Source organism: Schistocerca piceifrons, chromosome 1, assembly GCF_021461385.2.
Source record: "Schistocerca piceifrons isolate TAMUIC-IGC-003096 chromosome 1, iqSchPice1.1, whole genome shotgun sequence".
Classification (NCBI taxonomy): Eukaryota; Metazoa; Arthropoda; class Insecta; order Orthoptera; family Acrididae; genus Schistocerca; species Schistocerca piceifrons.
In genome coordinates, this window is record NC_060138.1 from 660,953,590 (window position 1) to 660,962,744 (window position 9,155).

Here is a 9,155-nt window from a genome sequence, read left to right on the forward strand (position 1 = left end):
ATTGTTAAAACTATGCATTTGTTGTAAAAAAATGTTCCCACTATTTTTATCTTTACACACATATTTTTCCACTTTGGACTTTCTACGTGGTATCAGTCGTACTCAGTATTGAAGGCTAGGCTCCCACAAACCTGCTTGTGGTGGGTTAACAAGTAGCTTGAAATGTGGGAAAAGAGAGAGAATTTCAAGCAGACCCGGCAGAACTTTATGCACTCGCACAGCACTATTGTGAGGATTCACGTTCCCGTCCTGCAATGGTCATTGTGTTGATGGTTATGGCACTTGCACCGCATACAACTGTGTACGGAACTGAATCCTTGGTCATGATAATGAATCCAAAATTAAAATTGTAAAAGCAAATTTTTAGCACTCAAAAACAAATTCTTTTACATTGGGTATGGCCATACCCAGTGTTCAGCTTCCAGCTGGTTTACAAAACTTTCAATCTCCTGATATGACTAACATGTATGTGACTATATAGCTTCAAGAACGTTCCTTAAAACAGTTTATTGTTGAGTACTTAAAAGTTCTCATACTCTTTGTCCCCTATAGACGAAAACAATGAAAAGTATAATGTTTCCAAGACTCCGCAGAATCTACACCCAAAATTATTTCATTGAGTTTAATGTCAGCCTACAAATCCAAAGATGAGCAAGCGATCTTCATATGAAATATGAGATACGAAGATCGCTCGCATATCTTTGGATTTCTTGTCTGACATTAAACTATGGGCCCCACTGAAATAATTTGTATGGAATATGAAATATGAAGATCGCTCGCACATCTCTGGATTTGTTGTCTGACATTAAACTATGGGCCCCACTGAAATAATTTTGGGTGCTCATTTCGCGCGATTAGTTCTGTTACTGTCCAGTTCTGGCAAATAAACTGAATTTGTTTCAGTTTATGGGAGTTCATTTTGTGTGTTTTGTTTATAATTTCCAACATTTCTAACACATTAATTACGTTTGTCGTGTGAATAAGGAAAATCTCATCTTTTACAACGTCAAAATCACAAAATCCAAAAACACAGCTTCAGTATTTTCAAAATAGAATTAGCTACAGGCATGAAAATACACAAGACCAGTGACGTCTTTACAATTTTGTTTTGGTGGGGGGCTATACCTTTCATTTTACAATAGCTGAAACTGAAAATTAATTTTATTAATTCATACTACTTTAATGTGCAAAACTATAAAAATAAGGTGTGTCATTGCTTTAAATTTGTTTAGTTGAAACACTAATAACATTACGAAAACGGTTTATTGAGGTCAGGAATTACATCATGAGATCAATTTTATAGGGTTACGAGGTTTCAATAATGTTAATAAAACATGATCCAGCTGCTAAGAGAATTTTATGCCTGCTTTTATAATCTCTTGTTAATTTACTTTGAAGATTATATAGTCTGCCTATTTCTGGTACTTAAATACACAGTAGAACAGATGATTGAACCATTTACTAGGACTTTAAAACAGAAAAGGAAGACGGAGGTCTCTTTGTTTTGCCATAGCACTTATCACAGTTTGGTCATCAGCCTTTCTTCTGGCTGAGTTTCATAATGGAGAACTCAATCAGATGTGCCTCTCTGGTTCTGTTCCTTAGGCACGTCTTGATTCTCTTCAGGGTGGAGAAACTGGGCTAATTCGTGGTCGCTGTCACTGGTAGAGCTGCCGGGAGCTGTAGAGAACGAAACATATTAGGATAGATCTGACAGTCGTAGACAGACAAAATGAACTGACTTTCGTGACTCCATCAATGATACTTATGTCTTCAATTTTTTGTGGTAGAAGAGAAAACTGTTAAAAAGTTCGCAGTGTGTCAAGAATCGATCCTGTAATGAACTAATGAAGGCATCCAGAAAGGGTATGAACACAGGCGCTTTAGCCTGATTTGCACGATGTGCTTGCTTTGTGGAAATGCGTGGTTGCAGCATTTCAGCTCCACTGACCAAAGCCAGTTCCTTGGCTTCTAAGAAAACCCAGCTGAAAGCAACGTTTTCTGCCATTGCCAGCAATTCCCTTTTGAGATTCCAGGCTATGTTGATTGACTCTGCAAAATCCATATCTTGGCGCTGAAGCTGACGGCAGATGGACTCACCCAGCGCAAACTGTACAGAACGCATAACCGAGCAGACGACAAAATCTCCCTTGGTGATGACTAATAGAATCATAGCATCGTGAGATGTGGTCTTGTTGTCAAATTCTTGAATCTTCACTATAGCCGAAACAACACAAGTCTTGTGCACTGCGAAGACGCTCAATCCATTTACTAAATGTGGTATGTTTCAAAGTCCTTACTCGAACATCGGTTAATGATTCAAGGGCATAATTTAATATTTGCCTTCTCTTAGGTGACTCAAAGAAATTACGCGTCATTTCCATTGTTCCTCATGAATTCCTCGTAAGTGTAATGTTGCATGTGTCGGCGACTACCAAATTGAAATTATGAGCTGCACAGTGAGAATATACAGCTAAAGGGTACTCCTGCTGTATGAATGCCTGAGCTCTACGGGCTTTTCCCAACATGGATGTAGCATCGTTATAGCCGTTTCCCCATAAAAACGAAACATCCAGTTTTACCTTACATCTAATTCTTTGCCAGTCACATCGAACACCGGAAAAAATTCCACGAATCTAGAGATCCGGGGAAATCTAACTGGCACAAAGGAAGAGTAGCTCTATTCCAGCAATATCATCAGGTTAATCCAGAAGACCCGTGAAACCTTTGGCATCATTAATGCACTGAACAATATTTCGCAGGAGTTGTTTATTGCTGCAACTGATGATCTGATTTTGGATTGGTGCACTAATGTACTTGTCACGCTTACGAGTTTCTGCCAAACTTGCTCGCAGGTTTCCGTCACCTCTCGCGCTATATTTTAGAATGGATCGTAAGTTACCTATGTTCTTGTTCTCTTGTATATTGACTTCAACAGGCCCGATGTCCTCGTGTCCCCTTGATTTAATTTCCTGACGTCCATGGCGAATCACCGCCTCGATGCTAGGGACGATAAGTTTTCTATTTTTTTCCTCCTGCGCCACCCAGCCTTGGTCCAGACAATGTTTTACGCCTTTTGTTTTGCTCATCATCGTGTGAGCAAAACGGTCACCATCGATTACTGCAGCCTTATGATAAGTGTTGCTCGCATGGAAGTTGAAATATTGAAAGGCATGCTTCCACTTCGAAAACTAGGAGGTTACCAGGGCTCCAACATTTTGATGAGAACCTTTACTCGAACTTGTCTTAGCGAAAGATGCACACCACTTAGAGAAGACACAGTCCTCTTTGGTGTAGTATAATAAGCAAAAACATTTCTTCATCGAACGTAGGTTCGATTAACGATTTAGTTCACTTTCCACAATTAGGAGAAATTTTGGAGCTGCATCGCGTAAAAAAAAAATAAATAAAAAATTAAAGAAAGTTGAAATTTTGTAGCTTCATCAACTTTTTCGTTACTTGATAGCAAACTGTCTCTTATCATGTGTCAATAAAGAAGTTGATTTTATTTCAGGACCCGACAAAGGTGATTTTAATTAGCAGTAATGCTTCTATTGTTTGAAAACAGTAGCGGCGCCGACAGTGGTGGATCATCCGTTTTCCCGGCCTGAAAGGATAGAGTTTTTATAGTCGCGGTGTTTTGGAGAAGCGGTACAAAATGTTTCCACGTTTGTTTTGCGATGCATTCTTATCTCTTAAAATCAGGATTTTACTATACTAGCTTCAATAACACTGATTTTCCCAACATTATCGTATCGACAAGTTAACAACCGGTAATGCAGAGAATCGTGTACGAAACAAACTACATTTCTTGGTCAGCGCATCCTCCGATAGTGTGTCCACCACTTGTATAACGCGCACTATTTTTTGTATTCATTAACGTTCATTGACGGGTACTCTACTATGCTGAGGCTGAGCTCGTAAACTTTGTACGTAACTCACCACTGATGTTAAACTGATATGTGTTGCTAAAAGTAAACTGAAAACATTTAATGTCACTATGTACTGGAAAACGTTGTTCAGATAAATAAGCTTTATTGCCCTAAAAACAACTTTATTTTCTGTTAACCAATCACAACGTAAAAACACATCAGTTATCGGCAATTCTATTTTGTACGGAGATTCGTTCGTTAACAATCTGTTGTTGCCATATTGTAGCAACATACAACCCTCTTCTTTACATACTGAAGCAGAGGTGTTGGTAATGCTTGTTTTCTACCCATAGTATTACGATATTGTGTGCCGATATGTAAGAAAAACATATCCATAATTCCACATTATGCGGTTGGGGTGTGGAGTTACTGCACAGACATAAATCCACTAACAATCTTAACAAATGGAGCCATCAGATATGTGGTGTACGTGGTATATAGACTATGCAGAGCACTAAGCAAATAAGAAAAGCTTAACATGATCATGGAAACAGGACAAAAAAATGGTTACAACAGCAAGACCATATACCGCCTACACAACAGCACTACAATGAGGATACAAGCAGCAGACACTAAAAATAAAAATTATCCAGGTACACCAATACATATAAGCAACAGATAATGCACACTCACAGCAGGAAGCTCGTCTGCCAGCACAAACAGAAAATGGCACGCCATACATATCACAAGCAATGCACATAAAAAATTAGTAACATCGTCAAAAACACGAAACAAACGTATCCTTCAGTACAAATAGCACAATACGAAAGAAATTAATAAGTTTGATAGAACAGGAAGAAAAATAGAATAGTTTGTGAATATATGAATTAAAATGTAGTAGCAACAATTCAAATTTATTGAGCTGACGGCAAGAAATTTTAATGTCAGGTGCTAAGAACGTATAAGGTCGCTGAAGAGTGAAGTACCCACTCCATTTTTGCAGAACATCTGATAAAAGAAAATCATTACCACCCTGTGATGAAATTAGACATGACGACCTCATACCACAACTGCAATAGAAAGGGAATAGTCACACTCCGGGATAAAATGGTTCTGATAACCAACGCCGAAAAAATTCAGTGAGGCACAGTTAGGCTTGTAACACGTCAGTGCAGTCCATACTAAATTATGACGGAAATGCTTAACAGACGTAAATTGGAATCGTTGGTAGAAAGAAGACGTTAAGAAATTTTGGCAATATATTGGAACTTAATCTGATTTTGATATGATGAGTGGTTTCGATTATCATAAACATCAACAGCAGTTAGTGACAGCTATCTTTTGGTGACATGGCGTGGCTCCGGTCACCGGTTCCTCGTGTGGTAAATTAACTGTGGACAGATGATGGTTATGATAACAGAGACCGATCATCACCAATAGAAATACAAGAAATTTGCGATTTAGTTAGTTAATAGTTCTTATATGTAGGAGACGTCGTTATCAAGAAACCATTTGCCCTGCCTCCTTCGTGTACACATCTCGCTTAGAGATAGCTGAGAATAATGCACGACAAGCTATGGTGTGTACGTGGACAAACAGTTCTCTCCCAATCTGTCCGCTTGCAGAGTGACATACGGTGTGGGTTACGTATACTGGTGGTCTGCAGGGATTAGCAGTCTTGCCACAAAAAGCGGCCAACATTTACCGGAGGTCGGGATGATAAATGAACATGACAAGAATTGTTAAAAGGTTAATAAAAAATGAAGAAATACAGTGTATGCAAGACGAAAGCGGGCCCACTCCCCAAGCAAGTTGCGATTTCCCACTTGATTGATACGTGATGGGCTTGCTTAATTTTTAGTAGTTTCAGATGTTGCTTTGAAAATGATATGAATGTATTTTCGTCCTCCTCTGAGTTCTTACTTTGTATTCCGTGAATGAAGGGGTGCGTATAGTTGACGGTTAAACTAAGACTGGTTCATGTAAGAAGACCCTTGAAATAACTCCGCTACAGCGGACAGGCGAAGTACTTACATCCTGTCATTCTGTAATTAAGTCCTTAAACCTGAAGCCATACTTCCAGAGGTAGGTGAAAACGGTTTCAATACTACTAGTGGTTACTTAAAAATATTGTGGATAGCGAACTTGTCTCGACGCCATATTTTACGAGTGCTGAAGCTTGGTTTCTCACCTTCTTGGTCATGGGGGTAGGCAGACTGACTGCTACTGGTCCACCGACAACCTTCAGATTATGTAATGAATTCCTCTTTGAAAAAAAAAAGAAAAAAGAAAAATGGAACTGGACGCGCGGTTTGTGGTAGGAGATTAATGGCACGATGGTGTTTGATATCGTAGTCCATGCAGACTGTTATCTCCAAATTTTCGATAAATACTGTCCTCTGTAAAGGAACCGTACAGACATTACTGTTTTTTCTCGGCAGTTGGAGCTACGTGTCACACGTGTCGTCAATCGCTGTCCAGTATTTGTGAAGCCCTTCACGGAAAAACTGACAGTAAGCAAAGATTTGTGGCCGCCTCGTTTACCAGAACTGTCTTCTTGTAATTTTTGATCATACGGGTATTTAAAAGGAGAAGTGAACGACAAGAGCCATAAAGCGGTAAACCAAAGGAAGGAAAACAGAAGTTGGAGTCTTGGAACAATAAATTTAACAGTTCCGCGTAATTTTACAACACAAAACTGCATAAAATGTGCAGGTTGACTATTTTTCACGTAAATTTTAAAATCGTTTTCTGGTTTTAAACAAAGTGAAATTTTTCTACGACCTTACTAACATGGAGCCACATTTCTCATGGATTTATTGCATTAGTGGAAGCAATAGCATTTACATCTCATACATTATTTGTTGGAAAAATTGAAACTACCCGATAATAATATACAGCACTTGTACTCCCAAGTTAATTCTAGTGGTTTGGGAATATTTTCTGTATATTTGATTCTTAAGGAAATTTTACAAATCAACCATGAACATCAAGAAATATAGCTTAAAATCTATTATTTGCAACGTGAGTAGGAATTGGTGTCAAACATAAACCAACAAAAGCAAAACATATGCGGAGTATATGTGATGAAAATTTCAACTGAAGAGAAGAAACGTGCGGAACCGTTTTTCGGTTTTCAGAAAAAACATTTCTTCTAGTTTTCTTTTATGGTCGTTTTCGTATGTACCGTTTAAGCGGTGGGGAAGAGAAGTGATACATCTGGACTGGAACGGGTCATCCAAAGATGTAATAACGAATGAAAGATTTAACCACAGCAACTGCATCTGTTGAATCCGACGCCACATCAAGGTTCAAATGGTTAAAGTGGCTCTGAGCACTATGGGACTTAACATCTGAAGTCATAAGTCCCCTATAACTTAGAACTACTTAAAGCTGACTAACCTGAGGACATCACACACATCCACGCCCGAGGCAGGATTCGAACCTGCGACCGGAGCGATCGCGCGGTTCCAGACTGAAGCGCCTAGAACCGCTCGGCCACAACGGCCGGCCCACATCGCAGAGTCGTCACAATTTACCGTGGACAGTGGCTATTTTCTGCCACACATAACACTCTTAAATCTGCAGTTTAAAAGAGTAGCAGGAATCATTGCTGCACATTCCTAAGAATTCTGTAACGTAGGAAAGCCCGTACCCAGATTCTTGGGAGGGAGAAGTGCCTCAGGTTGTTCTCCCTCGCGGACGCCTATTTCAGGTTATCTTCAAAACATGCACACAAAACTAAAATTTGATAAAAAAAAGAAAAATTACAGAAATGTAAGGACGCTGTTCAGAAAAATGGACCACATGATTGGAGTTGATTTGAAGACAATGTATTCGTGACTCATTATTGCAGAGCTTTTCCTCCTGTAAAGATGGTTATTGAACCGAAACCCGTAGAGCAGGGGTTCCCAACCAAATTTTCTCAAGGACCCCCTCATCGAGCATGATTGGTACCTTGTCATATCACTAAAAAAGCCAAATTTAGAGTCTTTTTATACGTTTTCTATTTTTGGTACTTAGAAAAAACATTGACATATTCATTATTGAAAAAATATTGAACGGCCATAACAAAAAATCTGTTATCATACGAAATATATTTAATATATTTTTTATTCTAAAAGCTTCTTGGACCCCATGGGGGTCCGCGTACCACCTGTTGGGAACCACTGCCGTAGAGAATGAAGGGTTATTTGTACAACTGATGGCTGAGAGATGCATTTCTTCAAATATTTCACAGCTGTTAACAGCTACCTTATTTAAAAAAAAAAAGAAAAGAAAAGAAAAGAAAAGAAAAAAAAAACGTGGCCTTCACAGAATTTGCACATATAGATTCTTATCCTCCGATGTTCCCTTTTATTCCCTCCACTGAAAACGCACATTTACCGATACAAGTGAATGATAAGCAACCCTAGCGAAATCTTCAGTGAATGTTGATTCGTCTGTGTTCGCTTCCATTTGCTCAGGTTAAGACATTGTGTCCCACAGATGAAAGTAATTAGCGATTACCTCCAGCGCGCGGTCGCGGGCAGCCAGGCAGCGGCAGGCGGGGTGTGGCAGCAGGTAGCAGCGCGCCGGCGCCCTCAACTGCGTGTGGTGTGGTCGGGGCGTCGCAGCTCGTGGCTGCTGCCGTGCGCCGCGTGTCGTGTGCTGTGTGTCGTCTGTTCGCCTCAGCTGCCACGCAGGAAGCCGGCGCGGCGCCTCACCTGCCGCGGCTCCACTGCCGCCACTCAGCCAATCGCCTCCCACGCAAATAAGCCGCACACACGACACTTGCCCCGCCTGTTGACCCCACGTTCCAATAACGCTGCCGCTGGTAGAAACAAAAATGTGGCCAATTCGGTTTCGAATACTTGCGCACGTTACCGATTACGTTCAAATGAATCTCAACCTGGCACCCGCCTTACCAACAATTAATCTTATATGATCATTCACTTCAAATCGCATACTCCCAGATATTTTACAGAAGTAACTGCTACCAGTGTGTGTTTATATATATATATATATATATATATATATATATATATATATATATATATATATAAGAAAAACAAACCTTTGCCTCTCCGGTAACCAGTCGAAGTGCCTGGTCGATTTGTCTCCTGCCTCACTCTCCACTACGGGGTCTCATTTTCGTTTTGTTCAAATGTGTGTGAAATCTTATGAGACTTAACTGCTAAGGTCATCAGTCACTAAGCTTAACCGGCCGGTGTGGCCGAGTGGTTCTAGGCGCTTCAGTCTGGAACCGCGCGACCGCTACGGTCGCAGGTTCGAATCCTGCCT

At 40.1% G+C, this 9,155-nt stretch overlaps 1 protein-coding gene across 1 annotated transcript in view; it reads right to left on the minus strand.

Annotated features, from left to right (window-relative positions):
- Window positions 1-8,579, minus strand: part of LOC124789358 (mesoderm posterior protein 1) — a 93,514-nt gene extending 84,935 nt beyond the window's left edge. Inside the window, exon 1 of the mRNA XM_047256688.1 lies at window positions 8,382-8,579. The gene's annotated coding sequence lies outside the window, so the exon portion shown is untranslated. The remainder of the gene's footprint in view (window positions 1-8,381) is intronic.
- Window positions 8,580-9,155: the final 576 nt, after the last annotated feature.